Source organism: Halyomorpha halys, unplaced genomic scaffold, assembly GCF_000696795.3.
Source record: "Halyomorpha halys isolate HHAL.00 unplaced genomic scaffold, Hhal_1.1 Scaffold689.1, whole genome shotgun sequence".
NCBI classification, from domain to species: Eukaryota; Metazoa; Arthropoda; class Insecta; order Hemiptera; family Pentatomidae; genus Halyomorpha; species Halyomorpha halys.
The window spans coordinates 386,848-411,596 of NW_027113663.1; the positions used below are offsets into that span (position 1 = coordinate 386,848).

A 24,749-nucleotide genomic window follows, 5' to 3' on the forward strand; every position below is an offset into this window, starting at 1 on the left:
ATAAAATACTAATAAAAATAAAATAAATAATAGACTAAAACTTTGGAAATATACACAGTAATGGAATGAAAATATAAATTAGTTGATTACTAACTATGGACAAGACAGTAGTAGATTAATTACATTATTATTTATATACATATAAATATGAGCAAAAAATAAATGATACAGTGGAAAGAATCTATAAAGAATTAGTTAAAGAAATGAGGAAAGAACAGGGGATAAGAAGAGATAAATGGAGAAAAAGGAATTAAGAAAGTAAGAAATGCGAGAGTAAGGTTATAGGAGGAGAATCCAGGCTACATCTTTTTATAGATTCTTTCCACTGTATCATTTATTTGTTGCTAACACATAAATAATAATGTAATCAATCTACTACTGTTTAAGTAAGGCGCCCCCTCACTTCTGAAAGGAAGTGCATCATGCCATCTAGTGGCAAAGATATGCAGTACGAAGCCTGAGGAGCCATCTTGGTCCCCAAACATAGGGGTCAGTACCAGATAATAAGCCACCCTAGTCAGTACCAGATAAGAAGCCGTCGTGGCCGGTACCAGTACCAGTACCAGATAATAAGCCGTCGTGGCCGGTACCAGTAAAGCAGCCACCCTGACCAGTACCAGAGAAGAAGAGTTCAGAACTCTTCAAGAAGGTCTCTGCTCATAATGATGAGAGAGTAAATCCTTCGATTCAGGCGAAAGAGGCGACGGCGGCAGGAGGATGAGCAGAGAGAACCCCACTTCCATATTCACTTAGTAAATTAGAATCAACCTTCAAGCTCCATAGAATCCAACAAGTAAAATGTAATATTTCCATCAATTAATGTAATAAAATTAACCAACTAACACATTGTAAATATTTTGTTCAAATCATTCAGAATAGAGGTATTTTATTTTAAAGCATATGATATCATGTTATTTAAATACAGTCCACTCCATTAATACCAGTAAATTATCATTATTACCATTATTAATTTGAACCAGCTTATCAGTATAATAATTAATTTGGGTAATATCCCCCAATTTTGACTCAAGGGAATACCTAAATTAAACAACTACTGTCTTGTCCATAGTTAGTAATCAACTAATTTATATTTTCATTCCAATTTTGTATATTTCCAAATTATATATATATATTTTATTTTTTAAAAAATTATTTATATAATTTTTTTTTCTCTCTAAATGATGGTTGTTGGCTTTTTGTTTTTGTATAGCCCTGATGAAGACCTAAAAATCAGGTCGAAACTTCGGCCTAAATAAATATTTCTTTTTTTATTTATGTTGTTTCTTTGCTGACCGCACCCCCCTCCCCTCCCCATCTTCTCCAATCAATTAAAAATGGAATATATTTTGTATAAAATTTAATTCTAAGGTGATCTTAAGGTTCAGACTATTAGAAAAAAATTTGTTTCGGTCAAGTTAAAAGGTATGCAAACAAGTCAATGTATAACTCCTCCAAATCCTTGTTCACAGGTGGTATACCGGTTTGATTGCGAAACTGAATAATTAATCAATTTCACACCTTTAAGTTACGATTTTTTTTCAGAAGTATGCATTCAGATCCTAGAGGTCTCAAAATTTTTTAACTAAATTCAGAAAAAGACTCTATTTTTACGTTTTTCATGCAATTGACTATAATTTATTATGAATTAAAATTTTGAAAAGCTATATCTTTACCGGAGCTTCTAAGCACTTCTGAATATATTTATTTCCCTATTTATGTCAGTCATGTATTTTACATATTAACCAGGCTCAATGCCATATTTTTGCATTTACATATTTTCAATTTAAATTGCTTAAACATACAACAATGCGATAATTATCATGTTTTTTTTATCATTCTCTGATCCAGTGGCCTAATATACCAAATAAGTATCTTAAAAATATATAGCTGTTCTAATGAAGTATTGAAACTTATTAGTGTATCGGAGATCCAAGAAATAGCAACATTGCTAATAACAGCAATGATAGAAAAGCATTTTGTAAATATTAAGTCTTATGTCATTATAATTTATTTTTACATGGTGATTTATATATTTATTGCTTAAGTTGATTGTATATATATATAATAATAATAATAATTAATCTTTTTAGCAAAATAAAACTTTTTTTCATGTTTCTGAATTTTTTTTTAGTTTATAAGCCAAAATATGTCCTGATGGCGCATAAAAACATCTCTGAATTATGATTTTTTTTTCAAACTGAAGCAAAAATAATTTAAAAAAAAAAATGTTTAATCTATTTACATTGACTTTGGTTCTACACTGTGTGCACAAGTCATTGTCTAGATCAGGGTTGTCCAACTTACTTTTACCACGACCTACGAGAGCTTACTTGGAGAAAAAATATTCTCAAATGCTTACCTAAGAAAGATATTTTATAATTTAATAGGAAGAAAGTTATATACTGGTTTTAAGTTAGTTAAAATAATGTAGTGATTTATAGTTCTCAAGTTGACCGCCCAACTTACGAAATTTAGTACTAATAATGTCATCAATGTTCGGAAGCACATAATCATGTGTAAGGGCGTTTTTGTCGATGATGTTTATAAGAAACTAAAACAGAAATAAACTTTCTCAATTGTTTTCACTTTATCTCAGGAGGTTGGGTACAACAGAACTACAGGTTCCATACGTTGGTTAGTGGGCGCAGCTTGTTGACTACAATGTTCACACTAAACAAGGCCGTACCCGGATCAAAACTAGAGCCATAGTCGATCAGGTTGTGATATTTCAGCACGGAAAAGGAGAATGGAACCAAAATTTTAAAACCACCATATATAGTTGTCGCAGTGTTTTCTTAGTCATAGTATTTGCTTGAAAACAATTTTTTTTTATTAAATAAATATTTTTTTCACTCCTGGGGGGGGGGGAGTTGTCCCCACTTCTGCCCCCTCTGGATAAGCCCACTAAATACATATATTTTGATTGTCATTATAATGTTTGAATCGGTGGATAAATTAAAAAAATATTTTGTCTTTATATTTCCCTTATTTAAGAATAACAAATACTTTTATAAAGAAATATTACTACTTTTGGCAATATTAATAATGTAATATAATATAATAATTTAAACACTAACGTTATTGATACTTTGAAGTTTGAAATGTATAATTATTATATGGTTCAAATAATTATTAACCTCGTTCAAGTTTTTAAGTTTGGCTCTTGAGGCTATGTAAGTTGGACAACCCTGGTCTAGATCATTTAGGTCTAAAAATAGAAGACATAAAATTTAAAATACCTTTTCCATTATATATGACTCGTTAGTATTAATATTTAAGAAATAGTTATTATTATTTAAATAAAAAAATCTGCTTCTTTTTTATCAGGAGTGATAGATATAGAAGTCCCCCCTCGATTACAAACATGTCGATGACTTACTGTCACAGTGGTGCTAAGTATATTTTCATCAACTTTATGAAAAATAAAATTAAAGATTCCTCTCTTTTTGGAAAATTACAATTTTTCATTTATTAATTTTTTACTGGACAGATTAAGTTATAAAATTTAAATATGTTCAATAAAAAAAAAATAATTGAAATGTTGTAGTTTTCCTAAAAGAGAAAACCTTAATTTTTTTTCATAAAGCTAGTGGAAATGTACTATGCATCACTGTCAACTAAGCCATCGATATATTTATACAAGTTGTTGTAATGAATGTTTTAAATACTGATTTTAATTACCTTAAGTTCTCATCGTTGTTGTTTAATATAGTAAAGACATTGGTTTTCCCCTTAAAAAAAAAAAAAAAAAGATATAGAAAGAATTACTCTACATCAATAATAATGGCGGACCTGCAAAGGGTTCTTGTCTCAAAAGAAATAAATTTATCCTCTCAGAGTGCATTGCACCTTTGAAAGGATGCATTGAAGGGCATTAATTGTCTGATTTAATTAGCAAAATCTCTGAATAGGGGGAGAGAAAGCTGAGCTCCGATGCTTCAACAAGTGCATTCTTTCACGACTGCTTCTTTTCCTTTCACTAATCAACGTTTTCTCACAAATCAAGGATTGCACCCGTCCTATGACCTCATTGCCTTATGACCCATGCATCATTGAAATTTCTTGTTTACCAAGTAATATATACCAATTCATCCCTGTGCAATACGGACTCGAATAAAAATAGAAATCTTGATCTTTGGAATACTGGAAGTGGAATACTGAATGGTTCCTTCAAAACATTCAGATGGGATATTTTAGAATATAACAAAGTAAAATCTTCTTCTAGAGATAAAATACAGGAATTTATTTACCCGACTATGCTGAACCTAAAATGATCAAAAAACCCCTTAAGAGGTTTTATAACTCATAGACAGTTAATTCCAATAAATTATGATTTATGGGTGCTAATAAAGAGCAAAGGGTTTTGATATAAATTGGAAGAAGGTGAAAAAGGGTCTAAAAATTAAAGATCCAGTGTTAACTGACAAACTAACAATTTAAATATTACTGTAGGAACTTTCGCCTTTGACAACCATAATTTGCATTTTTTTTTTTTTTAAATAAAGTCATAAGGAAGTTCTAATAATGTATTAGGCATTATATATAGTTTCATCTCACTTTTTATAGCCTCAAGTAGCATCATGTTCAAGAAATACAGAACTTATCTTATTCGATCTTAGTCAGAGGAGACGAGACATTATTGGAACAAAACATCATTCAAATAAAATATAAATAAATCAAATGCATCTATCGCCGGGTGAAAACAGAAATAAAAGTCATCTAATTCCTTAAACACTCTTGTTCGAAATTTGCTTTGTGTTTGAACCCATTTTTGACACGTTTCTAGCTGATTTTTCATGGAGCTTTGATATTTGATAGAGCAGTGGTTCCCAAACTAGGTTCCGCGGCACACAAGGAAGCCGCAAGCATGTGTTAGGCGTGCCGCAAACGAATGTCAGGGCGCTGTGGTATGAATATATAATTTTTTAAATGACTTTGCAGTTTAGAAGTGGGTTCCATTTAAATTAAATAGCAACACTATTATCTCCTTATCTATGGTACGCCAACAACTCTTAGGACATTAAGTCTTAAGAATACATAGATAATTTATAAATATTCCATGTAAGATCGGTAGTACGGAAAGAGTACGTTCCCGGATTAGATGGCTGGACGATGTGGAGGAGGATTTGAAGCTCTTTAAGGTTGGCAGATGGAAGGAGAAAGCAAGGGACCGTGTAGACTGGTTGGCTGTGGTGGAGGAGGCCCGAGTTCTTGCAGGCAGTGTAGTGCCATAATAATAATAATGTAATAATATCAGTACTGACCCCAATACTTTTCATGGGTTGTAATGGTACTTTATATCTATTTCTTTCTTTTTTTTCTAAGTGTCTGTTCATATAGGTTACATATTAAAAATATCATACAATAGAAGTATTCATGATCTTTAGTTTAACATATTAAATGGAAAAACTTATGTTAAATGATATAACATATAAAATGGTTGAGAGTCTGTTACTAGGTCTGTTAAATGGAGAATGACGTCACGCAACAGACCAGCTGGGCTCGTCACCGTTTTATTTGTTGTCATGTTAGGTTATTATTATTATATAGGCAACAGACTATGGAGGTCTAAGTCCTTGACGTGTTTTTTTCGAAGGGTGGGTTCGTCACTCCCACCCTAAATTCTTTGTGAGTGCCACCCATTGGCTAAGCCGGCAAATGCCCAGAAGGAGGTTGTGAGTGAATTTTGCATTATTTTGTGTTTGAAAAAATCCCGGATGGAACCGGGATTTGATCTGACAACCTGTGGGTTGTTAGACTCGAGCGTTACCACACTGCTACCAATAACTCCCCTTTGTTATTACTTGCTCATATTTTGTACTTTATGGTAGTATTGTTTTGAATGTTTTTAAAACCAATAAAGCAATGAATGACAATAATAATAGTGTAATGGCAGTTGTCAATTACATCATCTTGATTACCTTTCTCACAAATCAGAGGATCAACACGACTCAGAAGCCAAACTTTTACACATCTTCCACTTTTCACCCACTTTAGGCATGTTGTAATAAATTACTTCAATCAAAACATAGAAGTAAGCAATAAGATGAAGTTTTGGAAGGAAAGGTTATAAAGTAAGTTGCTCAGAAAATCCGCTAGGAGCTCTTATACAGTTAATCTTTAACATGACTTGAAATTGGGCTGCTCAATATCCTATACTTATGACATTTAACATGGTAAAACATTTTACATTTAACACATCTTGAATACCCCTAATACATAAAGTTAATTTAATATTTTGTGTTTTAATAAATGTTAGAGATTTAATTTGTACTAATTTTTCCTTCTTTTCCTAAATATTCAAACATTTTATGAATAATTGTGCCACATTTTTTTAATAGCCTAATAAGGGTGAGAGAAAAAAGTAACCGGTAGGATAAAAAGTGTTAACACCTGTCTGAAACACTGTCCAACTGATTTTGTGAAAAAATGGACCTGCTTTGTTACTAAGCTAGTCATTTAATAATTTATCATTATTTTCTACAAATACATCATTGTACTTCTATCACAGGGATGATTGATAGATGCTATAATACGAAAGGGACAGTGAAATACCTTCATTGTTCACTGCAGCGGGCAGGTGGTAGCATGAAAGGGCTCAAGAAGATCCTCAAAACTCCTCTGACAGCAGAATAACTTTCTGAGGAAGGGGCAGTTCGGGGAAGGTGTCGGTGAAGTGCTAAGCCAACAAAGGGTGGCTCGGTAGGAAATAAACAGGCTGGCCAACCCCCGAACCGAGATACCATTATTGTCGAGGTAGACAAGTGTCAGGGATGCTGCTCTTATCTTAAGAGCAGTCCCAGTTTAAGATAAGTCCGGTCGACACCTGTTGGCAGGTAAATGGTTAGTCGCTTCGTCTTTTTATATCTTCCTCAGCATCACGCCTAATCACAACAATCACTGTATCTTGTCGTTGTAAATACTGATTAATTCTGAGGATAGGTTAACAATAAATGAAAGACAGGATGTGAGGATGTGAAAAAAAGAAACTTGTTGTGTGAACGAAATTTTTTTATAATCTGTAATGTTTATGGTATGCAATGCTTCCTTATAGAGATCCAGATTTACCTGGAACTTTTTTAAGTGACTTTTTTTTGCAGTTTTTGATGTTTGGTGGCCGATCAGAAATCTCTCACCATAAATTAATCGCATAGTTTCATCCATTACTGCAATCCTTTTTAAGTATAGAACTTCCCAGAATTTCAGCGTTAGGAATGATGACAAAGAATAGAGTAGGGTACAAAATCAATTATAGGGCCACACACTGGCAAATCATAATCACCAAAATAGAAAACATTATTTCTTAAGAGAACGCGCAAACTAAAAAAAATCAACACTTTCGATTTTTCTATAGTCTCATATGTTCACACCAGTCTTCGAACACTTGCGATTGAAAAGTTGCTCTTAACTTTTCATGTGATAAATTCTACAAACCTGGTGTTAAACGATGGATGGATTCAATTTCTTTTAAACAAGAACACAAGCCCAAGCATTCTCGACGAAATCCGTTTTGAAATTGATGTTGAACAACTATTCTCTTGTCGGTGGGTGCTTGGAAAACAGTAAGCTACTTTCAACCCTCTTATTGGTGATTTTTTAACCAACAATATGCGGCCAGCCTAACACTAAGAGATTCTACATATTCCATAAACAGGATATGAAAAGGTTTACTGTGGATATCTCAAAATTCTCAAAGATATATTTTTTTTTAAAAGTCCGCAAGCATGAAGATACCATATTTCAAATCACTTTTAAGGCTCCTGCATGCTGAATTGGAGAAATAATCAGAGCTAAGTTCTGTAGGGATTTAAGTTATGACACGTAAAAATTTTATTTTAAAATTTATACATCGGTGTGGAGTTAACAAACAACAAAAATCTTAGAGATGAATAAGTTCGTATGTTTTTACTTAAAAATTACTAACGATTCATTATTAGAATAATCGATTCATTATTATGAATCGATTATTTTATTGATACTTTATTTATGAGGAAGGTGAAGGATATGGTTGGGGGTGTGGTTAGCAAAAAACATAAATTAATAAAAAATCATTGATTCGCGCCGACGTTTCGACCTAAGTTTCAGGTCTTCATCAGAGCTATAAAACAAAAAGAGGTAACAACCATCATTCAGAGAAACATAAAATGGAAATAATAAACTAACAAATTCGGAAGTATACATAACAGTGCATTAAATAATAAAAAATAGTTTATTGATAAGAATGGAACTAGACAGTAGCAGAGAAAAAAAATCTTATAATAAATATGAATTTGAAACTGGTCAAAGCGATTTGTTTTATAATTTTTTTTTTTTTTAATATTTATTTATTGCTATTTACAACTGTACATTATGATACATTTAGTAAATCTGATCTAAGTTAAATTGGAGTGTTACAGGCGTGTAGAGAAACTACCCATTGGTAGCACTCTAATGACATTTTACATTAGCTGGTCTCGTGGCCATCTTCTTTTCAGGCGCCTCGGAGGATTGTCAGGAATGGAAGAGGATGCAAGATAAGAAACTAGGGGGTTTGAGAGTTTATAATGGAAGGAGTGATATCTGGTTCGGGCTAGATCTGTTACATAGGGAACATTAAGGTCTTTATGTATGATTTTGTATTACAAATGTAAAGATTTAAAACAACCAGTAGTTGAGAAATTAGTATTCTAGTACATATCACTATTTTATAAATGAAACTTAATTTTAATAAATCAATTAACTATTTTTTTAAATTTAATTCACTGTTACGTATACTTCCAAATTTGTTAGTTTATTATTTCTTTCAATTTTATTTTTCTCTGAATGATGGTTATTAGCTCTTTTCGTTTTATAGCCCTGATGGAGACCTGAAACTTAGGTCGAAACGTCGGCACGAAATTAACCTACGGACGACTATCTACACCTCATTATCTTATTATTTTTTCTCTCCTTTTCTGTGTTCCATATATAAATAAAAAGTATTATTTTTAAGAAACTCCATTCCCACTTTTTTCAGTATCCTGAATTGAGAATCAAGAGAATCGATCAAACCCAAGTAAATTGTAATTCTTACGCATGAATCATTTGAGAGTGTTATTTCCTCAGAGGAATCGACTCTTTGATTCACCAAATTAATACTAGTTATAATTGGAGAAGTTTGTCTTGAGTGCGGTCAGCAAAGAACAACATAAATAAACAAAATCATATTTATTTATTTTATGCCGACGTTTCGACCTGAGTTTCAGGTCTTCATTAGGGGTTATGGCGTAGAAATAAGTAAGTTGCGCCTGCAACTTCATACATAATACTAGTTATACATATCAGTTATTATTGAAATTCACCTTTTTTGGCTCTAGCTGATTTTACTTCAAAAATATTTCAGATTTTAAACTCATAATTGTAACACATCAATAAGCGTTATCGAAGTACTTGCGTTCAGAAATAGGTGGGGGATATACTTGGATTTATATTCAATGATATATTGATTGATGATTGATGATAATGATATATTAAATATTAATTGGTTAAGAAAGTAATAGCTTTAGGTTAAATAAAAAATATTTTATCTGTTGAAAAATCTAAACCAATTATAAATGGCTCGTTAGACATTTATTATCTGATCGTCATAGTAATGCAAAACTAAATTTTCATACCCTCAACGCCTAAATGATAATTATATAGAATAATTGTTTCCGAGCTGTCCAATTTAGTTTTATTGGCCTGAGGTAATAAAATGAGATGATTTGGACTAAGGGCCTGGACGACGAAAAGCTGTAAATAATGGCTGGGTAGATAAGCGCCGTGTTTCGATAGAGGTATTTTGTAGTTTTTTGTCTACGTCTTTTTTATAGAGGAATCTACCGCCGCTCTCAGATGGGATCTTACAGACTGACGCCATACAACCGTCCCACATACCAAATACTTCGCTTTTTTTTTTCATTTTTTTTTTTGTTTTAAATAATTATTTATAAAATGGTAATCAATTATTTATTTTTTTCAGGTCAGAATCAAATTCATTTCAAGTTGAATGATTGAGTTGGCTTTCTCCTTGTAACTGTTATCTGTAAGTAGATCAGCTCATTACTTTATTGAATAATTATGAATTTGAAACTCGTCAAAGCGACACGTTTTATAAATGTAAAGATTATAACAGTCAGTAATTGAGAAATTATAAATATAGACCATTATTTTATAAATGAACCTAATTTTAACAAACTTTTAAAAACGGAAAATTTAAAGTTAATGTACTGTATCCCAATCTCTCCAATCCCACATCACCAACCTTGAACAATGGTGCCAAAACTGGAGGATTAAAATAAATTCCAATAAATCTCACCAAATCACATTTACTCTTCGTCTTGCCACACAGTATCTTTCAATAATACTCCACTTATTCCTGTTACAGATCCGTTACTTAGGACTAAATCTGGATAAACGACTGACATGGAATCCTCATACAAGACTAAAAAGACAGGAAACTGGTCGTCGATTCCGACTATTACAACATTTACTAAACAAACGGTCCAAACTTCCAATCCATTACAAAAGACTGATCTACATGACTATTATAAGGCCTGTCTGGACATACGAAATTGAGCTATGGAACTCCACTAAACCATCTAATTCCTCTCGAATCCAATCCTTACAGTCCAAAATCCTTCGTAAAATCCTTAATGCTCCTTACTTTGTCACAAATCAAATCATCCATAAGGACCTCAATGTCCCCTATGTTTCTGATTTGGCCAGAACCAGATACCAATCCTTCCATAATAAACTTCCAAACCAACTCGTTTCTAACCTGGCTTCTCCTTCACTACCTAATAATTCTCCTAGGCGTCTGAAAAGAAGAAGGCCTCGAGATCTTCTCCTTTAGAAATGTTTTTGGAGTTCTATCAATGGGTAGATTCACCACATGTTTGTATCATGTCATAATATCACATACAGCAAATTTATTTGATGTGTATATATGTAGTTGTAAATAACAATAAATAAATTATTAAAAAAAAAAAGTTAATGTAAATAGTTAAAACTACTGCCAAAATAAAATAATAGCCAACGACCATACCAGCACACCAGCCCTTGTCCGAAGCTAGGCAACGTTGAGCGTGGTTAGTACTTGGATGGGTCACGGCCGGGGAAAACCGCGTGTTGTTGGGATCTTTTAGGGAGCGGGTAGCTCAATGGTAAGGTACTACTTATTTCAAGGATCCAGGTTTGAATCCGGCTGTGGCAGATAATTATTTTCTGTTTCACGGTAGGCGTGGGTCAGGGTTCAGTAGCCCTCTGGGGCTCACCCAGCCTCATAAAGTGGAAACCTTATGTCAGTAAAAATCAGGTGATTCTGACTAAACTCCCTCCTTGAGCAACCGTACTTCCTTACTACACCCTTGAACCTTCGAGGGTTGTAGCGGTATAGACAGGGCTATGTTATCTTAGAAATAAAATTTTAAAATGTTTAGTTTTTGTTAGTAATTCTACTGTCGTTTTTATTCCTTTATCAAATAGTTAGAAAACCGAATGTATATTTTTTTGTTTTTTCTGTCTTGCTAATCATTCGAAATAATACAGAATATTGTAAAAAATAATTAATAATACAATAGACATGAATCTGTTCTGAAATATTCATAGGAGATCCCCTCCAAACTGTTTATAATAAATTGTTATACGAATTTTCTGTCTTTCACAAAAGTTTCCACTAAACCATCTAACACTTCCCGTATCCCAATCCTTTAAATCCTTAAATCCATCGTAAAATATTTAACACTCCCCTTAATGTGACAGAACAAATTATCTACTGTGACCTAGCTATTGACGGCTTAACAAAAGTATTCTTAAGAAATAAACTACAAATCTCATAGGTAAAATCATAAAAGATTATTTTATTATTCAAGGCAATAAATATACTTCCTGTTAGTTTCACCTAGATTCCTATAGAGATTGATTTTTCAAAATGGCTACCATTTGGTATATAGTGTGTAATTTATTCGCCTCTTGAAGTGGATTTTATTGAAAAGTTGTGAATACACAAAAAAAATAAATAAATAAATAAAGCATAAAAATGAAATGAAAACTCTTCACAATTTGTCAAAAATTGATTATTTGCAGGCAAGGGAAAAACTTATAAAATCATATTTACTGTTTTTTACTTTTATTTAACTATATATGGAAAGTATTGTGATAATGCAAAATTTCGAAGTTTTGAGTCTAAAAAACCAAGTCTCACACATGGTCTAACAGTCTAATTCACTGGCATGTGACAGCAGCCTTTTCGCTCACCACCGACATCATTTGGGTCTTGCCACATTGGCATCGTTTGCAAAGAACTCGCGAAGCTGCCAGAGAGGCACTCACACTCGCTGGCCGTGGCCCCGCCGTTCTTACTCCTTTAGAAATCTTATCCTTAGAAAATGAGATGGCAGGTCATGTAGAAGAAAGCTCTTCGAGTAAATTAAAAGAAATAAAAAGATTAGTATAACCATGGTCGACATCCTATTGCAGGTACCGCTTGTTGCTCTAGCACGCTTAAGAATAGTCCACATTCTTACCTTGACAGAAATCTGCCACCTCCAACATTGCCGTAAAAATCTTCTACTCAGGGAACTACTACATTTTGTAGGGAAGGTTACAAATTTTTTTGATAATTTTTACTGTTGGCCGTGATAAATAATTTTAATTTTTAATTTAGTGTAAAAAATTGACTAATTAGGGTATTTTAAGGACTGATAAAAATGACCTGGGCGGAATAGCCAGCATGAAGTAGCTTTTTAAATGTTTTGGTTCTAAAATTGTATTAAGATTGTCCTTGAGGATGGCCGAATTGGCCGAAACGTCAGACTTACAAATGGAATAAAAATGTTTTGAGACTAACATGGATACAATTTTATTTATTATTTATTTAAACAATATTAAACAGTCTCAAAAAAGTGTTACGATTATAAATTAATATTACCTATTATATGAATATTTATAATAATTTAATTTTCCCAATTTATACAGTATTACTAATTTTTTATTTTTTTGTGGAAGTTGTGTTATGTATCATTTTCTCAGCTATGATCAATTTATAATGTTGTGTCAGATTAAAGATCAAAAACCCACGATATCTGTATGACCTACGAAAATTGTCCATATATCTTTTTGGTAATTTCAGAAAAAACCTTGCATATTCTTTTTACGATTTTTGGGGTTTTCAACATTTTATTTTCCAACAAGTGGATCAAAATATTTAACATTCTAGCGACAAATTTGGTCCGATTGACAGCTTAATAATTAAATACATGGCTCTAAAATTATAACCAGACTTAGTGGTTGTTAAAATTGTTTAATAGGGGCTCTTAAGATAACACACTTATTTTTTTCTTCTATATTTCATTATAATTGTAAAAAGGTTGTTTTTAAAAATAGTAGGTGAACTTTTAGTGCAGTAATCTTTAAATATGGTTTTTGAAAATATAATAAAACTTAATTAATCATCTAAGATATTGCAAATAATTAGTTATAATTTAGCAAAAAATTAAAATTGATCACTTGAACAGAAGTGAACTCAGGTAGCCAGTACGAAGAGTAGACAGATTTTTTGCATGATTGGCCGAGGAGCGCAAGCTAGGATAAAAACTAACCAGTTCAGCAGCGGTTATAGCTGAGTAAGTCCCCTGGGGATTAGAAAACGATATCTATCCTTTTCCTGGGCTAGCTCCAGCTTTCTCCTTTCTAAACCTATTATAAGTAATAAAAAAAATATATAATAAATAACTATCCTCAGCGAACCCGGAGGTACCGATACTACCAAAGGGGGTTTCTGACCTCCGTGTTCTAAACCTGGATTGATAAGAACTTAATGTAGTTTCATGTCCACGTTTCGTTCTGCCTTTCGATTCACTTTGGATTAACTTTTTAGAGATTTGTTAATTAACCAGCCTGATAATTCTACACGTTATGTTTCTGAAGTAAGGTTTAGTGCGGTGTAGCTATCACTATTCTCCTAACGATACTTCTTTTCATGGTAGGAATGTTTCAAATACTCTTGGAATTCTGAAATGAATAAAACGAAACTTAGCTTAAGCAATTTCTCGCAATCATTTTGTACTCAAAGAAAATTAAAACAATATGTAATATATTGGAGGGAAATAGTCCGGGTGGCGGTCAATCAAGGTTTAAAAATAGTATCAAAAACTATTTATTGTTAACCACAGTTTCGCCCCATTTTGCAGAGCTTCGTCGGGGCTGATAAGAATGATGTTCTGTAACCAACTTAGGTCGATAGAATGATGTTGGTAACAGAACATCATTCTTATAAGCCCCGAAGAAGCCATGCAACGTGGGGCGAAACGTTTGTTAACAAAAAATAGTTTTCTTGTACTATTTTGATACCTTTATTGACCGCCATCCGGACTATCTTCTTCCAATCTACTTCATACGGACAACTACCTTCTTCCAATACGTAATATACTGGTAAATTATTTTAATTTGGATTCTAGACAGCTGAAAGCTCTATTGCTCTTACTCCACTGGCTTTCAATATCAGTGATGCGGCTGAGAGATGAGCAGTGGGATCTCTTGGAGCCCTGCTTTGCCTTTTATGTTACATGAGGGCGGCTATGCTTGGGTCAGAATTACCTATACTGAATATGCATATTGTATATCGGTGCGAATGTATGTCAAATGTAATTAATTTATTTTTACTTTAAACTAATTTTTTTTATTTTATATATAAATTATTTTGTACTTATTTTATAGTTTTATTATATTGATTTATATTTTTATTTCTCTATATCATATTTGTATATTTTTTTTAGTATTATTATTATAAATAATTTTTTATCTGATTTTTTTTTAATTAGTCTTTGTATATCGTATCATATGTATACATACGATAGGATACGAATGATCACTTAGAACATTATTGCTCTTAATTGTGTCAACTTTTATTGTTATTATTAAATAAAAACTATAATGATTAAAAAAAAAATTGAAATGAAGAAAATAGTTTCTCTGAGAATAATAAATAACTAAGATTTAAAATTAGTCCCTCACCAGTACTCTACATTATTTGATCGTAAATGATAAAAGAAATCAAAACACCTTCGGGGTCATTTTTATTGGTAAGATTTAAGCAAAACTATTTGAGAAATTATTATAAATAAGTCTATATAAAAATTGATTTCTCGAACAAAGGCTTAAGTTTTCGTACTTTAGCTAATAGGTGTATTCATGATCTTTAATTTAACATTTTAAAGCGTGTTAAATAGAAAAACTCATATTAAATGGAGAAATAATTCCTTCTTTGAGCATGTTAAACGATATAACAAGGTCGATAGTTTGTTACTAGGTCTGCTAAATGGAGAATGACATCAAGCAACAGACCAGCTGAGCTCCTCACCGTTTTGTCTGTTGTGTTAGGTTACTTGCTCGTAGTTTGTGTTTTTATTGTGTTGGTATTGTTTTGGATGTTTTTATACCTAATAAAGCAAAGGATGACAATAATAATAATGTAATGACTTCCACTTTAGGATTTTTTTTATTAAATTACCTTAATCGCAACGTAGAAGTAAACAATAACAAGAAGTTTTGGAAAGAAAGGTTTGCGAAGAAAGAAAAGAGTTGCTCAGAAAATCCGCTAGAAGCTCTTATGCATTTAACATGACTTTAAATAAGGCTGCTTACAATCCTATACTTATATAACATTTAACATGGTAAAACATTTTACATTTAACATAACATCATGAATACCCCTACTGTGTCTGGAATTTTCGTGCTGTCTGCTGTTTAGGATAATATAGGTCCTTGCTATTAGAATTTTTAGCGTTAGAAATTCAGAAATGCGCTTTTATATTCTTGCCTTGTGATAGGTGCACACAAACATAAGTATTTAAGATTTTTCCTCGTCGAAACTGATCTCGGGAAAATGTTTGAGCTAAGTAAAAAAGTTGCCTGGGTTTGAATAAAGGAAAATGGAAATGTTAATATATTTTCTTGAGGAATGGGTCGGAACTGAAACAGTATAAATCGAAAAAAATTCAAGAAGTGCACGGCAATCCTTTCAGGCGAGATTTTTTTTTTATTCCTCCCTCCTCTGCGAAACAGTTCCTCTCAGCTTTAATTGGCCTAAATATCTCCGAGTTATGAGTAAATTGGGTAAGTAGTTGACTGGAATGAATAATTAATATTTTTTTAACATGTTTTTGAACTCGGAAGAAACGGATAAGTTAAGAGATCACAACAATAATTTTAATACTTGTTTCATTCAGGATGTTAAGAAATTATTGAAAATTTTTGAAATAATATAATTGAAATTATAGAAGTTATTGAAGAAGAATATTGCCAGACGTTAATCAAGCAGAAGACAAGATTAAAATATATATTAGATTGTTACTAGGGGGGGAGAGATAATACGCTTATCACTTCTGCAATTAAATAGTACTTTATTTGCATATTAACTATTAGTTAATTAGAGTTATTGTAGCTTGAAGTTGGCTATTTTTATTCCGTATTAAAATAATAATAATAATGATAGTTTCATTTTTGTTATTCTTAACATACCCACACTTTTCATTTCCGCCAAATCGGTAGAGACCAAAGACTTGAAGAATGACAGTCGCTATCTCAACATAATCAGGCGGTTCTTGGAAGATAATTGTGCCGTTCTTAAAGAAACCCCAAGGGTTCGAGACCCCCCGAATTCGAAATAAAGGGAGGACCGAATACCTGAAGATGCCGACCCCCAAGACTAGATAAAAAGCCGTTGAGGAAGACAGTGGAATGCCAACGAGCGGAGTGCGAGGGTTCATTGTGCGCTCCCGTACCTGTCTTTCTCTTTTCCGGACCTCTGGTCACCATACATAAATACAACATGCGCTGTTATACAATGGACGGCAGTTTGGTACTTACACAAAATCAATTGTTTGTTAACGTGCGGTACCCCAAGATGGTTCGTTATTTTACCGATGAATGGTCCTTGTTCAGAAATTAGTTTTTGTAACACCTTTCACACTGCGAAAAATAATTTATATCTTGCTGCCTTAAAATAAATTTATGTGACGCAACAAAATGAAGACTGATTATCTGAGGCTTAACTTATTTTTCCATATACTTACACTTACAAACCTGCTTGAGTTTAATGTACCATACTTAGCTTACACCTCATTAACTTCCTCACTCTCTTACATATTATCATTCCACTATACAATACTCTTGAGGTACATTTAAAATAATCATAACCATACAATTACTGAAATATTCACAATACACATTACATGCTATCACTCATGATTATTATTAGTTAATATCCCATACATCTATATTTATGGTTTTTAATTGGAAGATCGTTGATTGACCCTGCATAATATATAAAATATTCTATGTATTAGTGTTTGATATTCATGTTTTATATTTTTATTTATATATTTATATTCAGCTATTCTCACTTTTATTACTTTATAATTAATGCTTTTATTATATAAATTAACACACTTTTGTACCTCTATTCAATTTTGTGTATATTCTTTTCTTCACTATCTTGAATTTATTGTATCTCTTCTTTTAATGTTATTTTTTTAATTTTATCTATGTATATATTTTATATAATTTCTCCCCCTTATATGTAACATTGTCTACATATATTTAATATTTCTTTTTGCTTTTCAAATGTACCGTATTTCTTAACCGCCAATTCCACGCCACTCCTCTATTCTGTCATCCACCTTCAGTTCATTTTCGTGTTTACCCTCCATTCAGTAAAGTGGGTGTCGTATTTTGTCCACTATTTCCTTTTTTTCTTGACCTTTATTTTATTCTTATTTACCTTATTTTTTGTCTTTTAGCGTCTACTGTATTTTTTCTATTTTATTTGCTTTTCTAGTTGTTACTATTTCCGTTTTCATTTATTGTCTGATACGATAAGAAGTTATTCTTGTTTATTTATACTTATTGCTATGAACTTTCACATATTTCAAATCATCTTTAGTTTACCACAGCTTAGTTTACTTTTATTTCATGTTATCCATTCTCCTACTTTGTTACATTATTTTAGTTTTTTTGTTTCTTTTTTAACCCTGATAAAGCGTTGCAATATGTGAACGCCGGCTCACAATAAATATAGGGTGTTTTTTTGAGCCCGATAGAAGTTGAAATTGTAAAAAATAACACAAAAAATTAAATTGTAATAAAAAATTTTTTTTTAATCCAAAAGATCAATACGTGACATTAACATTTGAAAATGATTTCGGGCATATGGGCACCGCGGCTGTTCTTGACGAAGCGCATTCTGTAAAATTGTGTTCAGCGATGAGCCGCATTTTTGGCTTAACGGGTTTGTTAATAAGCAAAATTGCCGCATATGGTCGTGCGATTTGACACCTCTCGATTATTTCCTGTGGGGCTACGTGAAGTCACTGGTTTATGCTTATAAACCAGCAACAATTGACGCCTTGGAGGCCAGCATTGTTCGTGTTATTCGTGACATACGGCCAAAATTGGACGTCCAGAATGCGCTTCGTCAAGAACAGCCGCGGTGCCCATATGCCCGAAATCATTTTCAAATGTTAATGTCACGTATTGATCTTTCGAATAAAAAAAAAATTTTGATTACAATTTAATTTTTTGTGTTATTTTTTACAATTTCAAGTTCTATCGGGCTCAAAAAAACACCCTATAGTTTAATTAATATTTGGATTTGCTATGCCCTCTTTCTATATATATGATCTTTTTTACAACCTCATATGTATATTTGTATTATATTGTGAAGTGTTTGTATCTTTTTCTCAATAATCCCTGATGAAGCCTTGTGGGGCGAAACGTTAGTTACTATTGATATTTTTTTTGTACCTTTTTAACGTTTTGGTACTCATATATGTGTTTATTAATGTAATAAATATACACTAAACTAGTATCAGGGATCCAAAGGCGAAAATTTTGGAGTCCCCTGAAAGCCAGGTTTTGAGGCTCCTAACCTTCTTACCTAAAATTTGAAGATATAAATAATAATACACTGTTAATTATTGAATGTGATTATTTACTAATTACATAACTCAATGTTGTATTTCATCGTCAACTCCTCTCTCCTTGGTGACATATTTGCCCTTATCGGATTGGACCTTCCTACCCTTTTAGGTCAATTTTCAATTAAAAACAATTTGGTCACGCAGAAAAAGTGGAGTGAATGATCGAAATTATTTTTTTATTATTCATCAAATAATTGATTGAGATTATCTTAAAAACAATTTTATTTCTACTTATTGAAAGTAAATTAGAAAAGATAAAATTATTTAAACATCGAATAATATAATTATGATAACAATAAAAAAATATAATAATAATGTATAAACTACGACTTAAATAAATAATTAACGAATAAAATAAATAAGAATGACAGCTTACTTTTTGTTCCTGGCAATAGCAACTTCCACGTTTTGAACATAAAGTTATCTTTTATATCGTTAGTACAATAGTCGAAGCTCTTTTATTGTATTATTGATATTATTTTTTTTTTTTTTAAATCCCCGTTTCTAATAATTGGATACCTCCTGTTTGCCTTGCTACCTTTATACTCTTGCAGATACCGTAACTCCTACATTAGCGAGTCCTGGCATAAGCGGAGTTATTTCCTTAGACTCGGGTAAATAACGGGATCTACTGTAAATCCGTTGCGCTCTATAATTTTTTATATTCGTTGGAGTTTATGGATAGTTTTTTTTTTTAATTCTATTTTCATTTTTATAATGAAGTTTAGTAATTTAGTCTTACTTATTGTGATTATGGAAGACCTGTACTTCTATAATTTCCACCCAACTTTTTCTCACCTGTGATCTAACGTTTGAAAAATTTATGACTAGGACGAGCTTCAAAAATTTTAAATTGTTTAAAAAGTTATAATTTTCAATTACAGCCTCAAATCATCCCATTAATTAAAACCAAAATATTAAATAAATCAAAAGGATGTAATAATTTATTGTTTATTATTGCTAACAATGAGAACTGTCCATTTTTTTTAAATAAACAAAATTAAAGTTATTTTAAACTTCTCAACCACCCAAATCCACTTGTTTCTAACCTGGCTTCTCCTTCATCACCTAATAATCCTCCTAGGCGTCTGAAAAGAAGATGGCCTCGAGATCTTCTCCTCTAGAAATGTTATTGGAGTTCTATCAGTGGGTAGATTCTCCACATGTTTTTATCATGTCACTATGTCACCTACAGCAAATTTACTTGTTGTAAATATCAATAAATAAATTATGTAACAAAAAAAAAAGTTATTTTAGAGGAAGGTCTTTTGCAAAGTGACCTATCTTGTATTCATGAAGTTTAATCAAAATCGTTAGCACCGTTCAGGATAAAATCTAAAAAAATGTTAAAAATAAATTTAATAAAGTTGCACTTCCGCGCGGATTTTAACAAAAAAGTGTCTGCCATACTCCAGACCATATACCCGCCTTAAATTTATAATTTCAGTTTCTTAATACTCTTCGTTTTTGACAAATTTTCCTTAATTTACATTCTATACATAGATAAATGAAAGTATAACTAATATACCACATTCATGTTTTTTTTTATTCAACTAAATTTACAACATTAAATAAATGCTTTATTTAGCTATGCTGCTCAAATACATTGGGTTGGTACAATACTCAGCATACCCATCAATCTATGACTAGACATATATACAATACATATATTTACATGATACTAAAACTTTTTTTTCTTCTACCAAAGTAAATGTAAAGTAAATTTGATATGAGTTATCTTGCAATGCCGTGATACAGTCTTGTGGATAATCTACCCGTCGGTAGAAGCCCTATAATTCTGTTAAACAGGAAATGTTAGCTAGGGAAAGGAACTCACACCTCCTTGTAAGCTCGGGAAGACTGATTGTTATGCACCCATAAGGGATGAGAAAATAAAACATCGCGGCCCTAGAACCAACGTAGGATGGAATATGCATGTTGGAGATTTTAACAACCCCTCGGTACGAATATCCCCAGGGACGGAAACACGAACTGAATGCAAACGAAGATGGGACAATTTACATCGTAGTTGGCCTCGGGACAGATGAGCACTTATAGAACATAGCCGGTGTAAATAATAGGCGTGGGGGGCGATAGTAGCTATATAAATCAGATAACTAGTACGGCCGTAGTGGGCGGCGCAGCCTACTTCCACATCATGTTCGTGGTCATGATCTTCTAGTTCTTTTAGCTTTTCCCTTTCTCGCCTTCCCTTTGGCCACAGCCACGGGTATACAACAGGTTCCATAATCATAATTTGAGAGTTCTCATTCTTTTTTATACGCTCGACGGGAGTTGGAAGGGAAGATTAGGATGATAGGTTTCTAAGGACTTTCGTGTAACCTACTATGAATATTACTGTCGGAGAAAATTATCATGATTATCCTCTGGTGCTATATTCTATGATTTCGAGTTCTGTTTGATTAGGAAGAGGTATTATAATTAGAAGATATATAGTAGACTAATCTGAAACTCTTCAACCATTTCTGGTGTGGACCCGTATGAGGCAAGAGGGACCAACAATCCGTTTTCTATAGATTTTGTAAAGAACCTACATAAATTAAATGTGATTACTTAACATAATTGCGTAGTGTCATAATTCACATATATATTTTTTTTATTTTAAATAAAAATGCATTTATTGATAAATATTACAACCTTAGGCAATAATTAATTGATAAACGATCACATTCATACCAAAATTGAAAAAAAAAAAAGTAAAAATAATAATGCTAATAAAAATATAAATAAAATCTCTTTATGCATATAAACAGGAAGATAAATAAAACGAATATTATCAAACTATGTACATGAAGAAATGAGAATAAAATGAAATAAGTAAAATTTTCAACAAATTTATAAGAATAAAATAAAAGTTCTAATCACATTTACGCTCTCGATTTAAGGATCCCCACGCATAGGGAAGAGGGGAGAGCAGGACTCTTCGAGATCCCAGCGCTGCCCTCTCACCACGTGACTTGTAATAAGCCAGTGGAGGCTGAGTTAGTGTCCTAAAGCCGCAAACACTACATGAGCGGAGCATCTGACCATTAATCCAGAACTCCAATTTTCGAGTTTATCTTACAATAGGTCTCTTGACAATTGCCGTTTCAACATTCGAGGTGATTTGTAGCGATGTGTGGAACTGGACCAGGATTCAACCAAAATTCAAATTTAAGGATATAAGAACGAATATACTTAATATCTTCATGAAGAAAAAAAAATCGAAATTTTAGTAGTAATATCGATGGTAAATTGAACGCGTGTTATTAGTTTTCTTTTGTTAGAAGAGGAACAAATGCAAAATATATTAATTATGCACTACTTTGCAGGGCTTCATCAATGTTAAAAGAAGATGGAAAATAGTAAAAATAATGTTAAAAGAGGAGAAGCATAAAATAACATAAAATTTAAAGTAAGCTATGGTAGAACTACAAAATAAATAAAAAAAATTAATAATAAATAAAACTATTTGAAATATATATATACCGCTGCGCATAAGAGGATTAAATGGCTACGGAAAAAAAGTAGAACTACCAGAAAAATTTATATGGAAGCCGCACAAGAATTAAGAAATTACCGCATTAGTTTACCGTTGTAGCATATGTATAATTTGTTAAGTGTTTACACGTATTGCGGTATAGAGTTTGTAACGATTGAAGGCGCAAAAACACCATAAAGCTTCGTTTACTACTGATAGTATACAATATTATTTGGAACCACGACCATGGTGTAAAATTTATGTTTGGTCCCATCATAATATTATTAACTGTCTGACCTAATAGTTGCGGCAGTGAATCTAATGCCACATTAACTACCGTGCACTCTTGACACTGAACTCTCGCTCCTTATCCGACTGTAATAGCTATTGGGCGGGGAAAAAAATATATTTTGATAATTATTGATTATTTTGTTCTTAACCTTATCAATGGTATTCATGATAGGGATGTAAATCAACTGACTGCTATAACGACATGACATTACTACACTCTCCGACTATCTAGCTTTCTAGACAGTACTGCTAGGACAGAAAACTATCACTGTATACTCGAGCTTTAAAGGAGATTAGCTTTATAAAGTTTATATCACACGCATATCTATTTCATTTAATATTCCGGCAAAATGTATATGAAGAGTTTTTAAAAATTTAAATGTCATTTTAATGGCATGAAAATATCATTCTAACATGCCAGACGAATCAATACATTTGACAGTACAAGTGTAATATATAATCGCTTATACTATATTATTATTATTTCACTTAATTAATTTTGCCTAATAAAGCCCCATTTAAAAGTTTTTATCCCACCGCAGAAGTATTAAAATAACTCTGAAATTATAAAAACGTTAATTGTAAATATTGTTAATTAAAGAACTTAAAGTCAATTAGCACCAAGTCAATGACCGCTGGGCAGACAGCTTACTGGTTTCTGTAGTCCATTAACTGTGCACTAAAAAAAACAACAAATTATTCAGTGATTCAGTATTTTTGTAGCGGAGAGATAAGACTTATAATTCTCGTGTACCTTATCTCATATTTCGAAAGGCGGCGACGGTAACCAAATCAGATATGGACGATAAAAGATCATCAATCATTTATTTTTTAGAATACTTATTCCGAATTTAGAGGTTATTGTTGCTAAGAGAGTTGTTCAATCCAACAGTATATTTATTTAATGATAACCTTTAAAAATTTGACCAATTAAATATGCAAATGGCTGTTTTTTAATAGTGAATATTAGTACGTGAATGAAAGTATGAGTTAGTTGAAAATATTAAACATACAATTAAAAAAATTATTTCATTTCACAATTAATTTAAAAAAAAATAATATGTCTTGAATTAATTAGTTAGAAAGATCTCAATGTCCACTAAAATGTTGACCGTTTTTAACCTTGATGAAAGCTTGCAAATAGGGTCGAAACGTACCAATAAATAGTTTTTGCAATTTTGTCAACCTTTTTGGCTGCCGTCTTACGCTTCGAAAAACTGTACTGATAAAATAAAACATTATAGTTTATTCTATTCTATAATAACCTTTTGTCATTGTGTAAGATACACACATAAGTAGACCAATGAACAAAAATACTATTTTTGGATTCAGCGAGCGAGAACTTCAAGGAAAGCAAAAACAAAAACAAAAAAACAGTATGAAGTGAAAATATTCTTTACAATAAATTCACTTATATCGAAGTTATCCAAAAAATAAAGACAATATATCTTTTACCATTTTTGGTTAGGACTGGAGGAGCACCCTGTACTCCTAAAAAGAAAGCCTAAGAGACATGCATCGCCTCAGGTACATAAAGACCAACAAAACAAAATTAACAATTTCCACTCAAAATTTAAGGTTTTAGGTTTTATTTTAAAGTATACATGTAATCATGGGAAAAAAGTCTTCCGATTAAGTATTATCCAATATATGGCCAATTGAATTTCGTATCCATATTTTTAAAAGTATTTTCCAATTGGAAACCCGTTTACTTTTTGTTCGTTTTTCGAATAATCTAAAGACTATACTTCCCTCAGGACAACAGATTCTCGATTAAATTACTTGGTGAACTTAGTTAAAAAAATAAATAATTATCTGACCGAACTATTTAGGCGGGAGCTTTTCAACTACTGATCGAACCACATATGGAGTGCCTCAGGGCTCGGTGCTGGGACCAATATTGTTTGTGCTATTCACAGCCCCAGTGGTATCAATCCAGCATCCGAAGGCAGTGGTTGCTGCCTATGCGGATGACAGAGATTGTAAGAGGAACAGTGTTA

The 24,749-nt window shown here is 32.1% G+C and overlaps 1 protein-coding gene across 4 annotated transcripts in view; it reads left to right on the top strand.

The window, feature by feature from the left end:
* The window catches only part of LOC106685400 (Extracellular sulfatase Sulf1), a gene marked incomplete in the record, with an annotated part of 308,543 nt that overhangs the window by 30,712 nt on the left and 253,082 nt on the right, over positions 1–24,749 (top strand). Inside the window, 1 exon segment of one of the 4 annotated variants that reach the window (XM_067051057.1) lies at positions 9,980–10,042. 4 annotated transcript variants of the gene reach the window in all.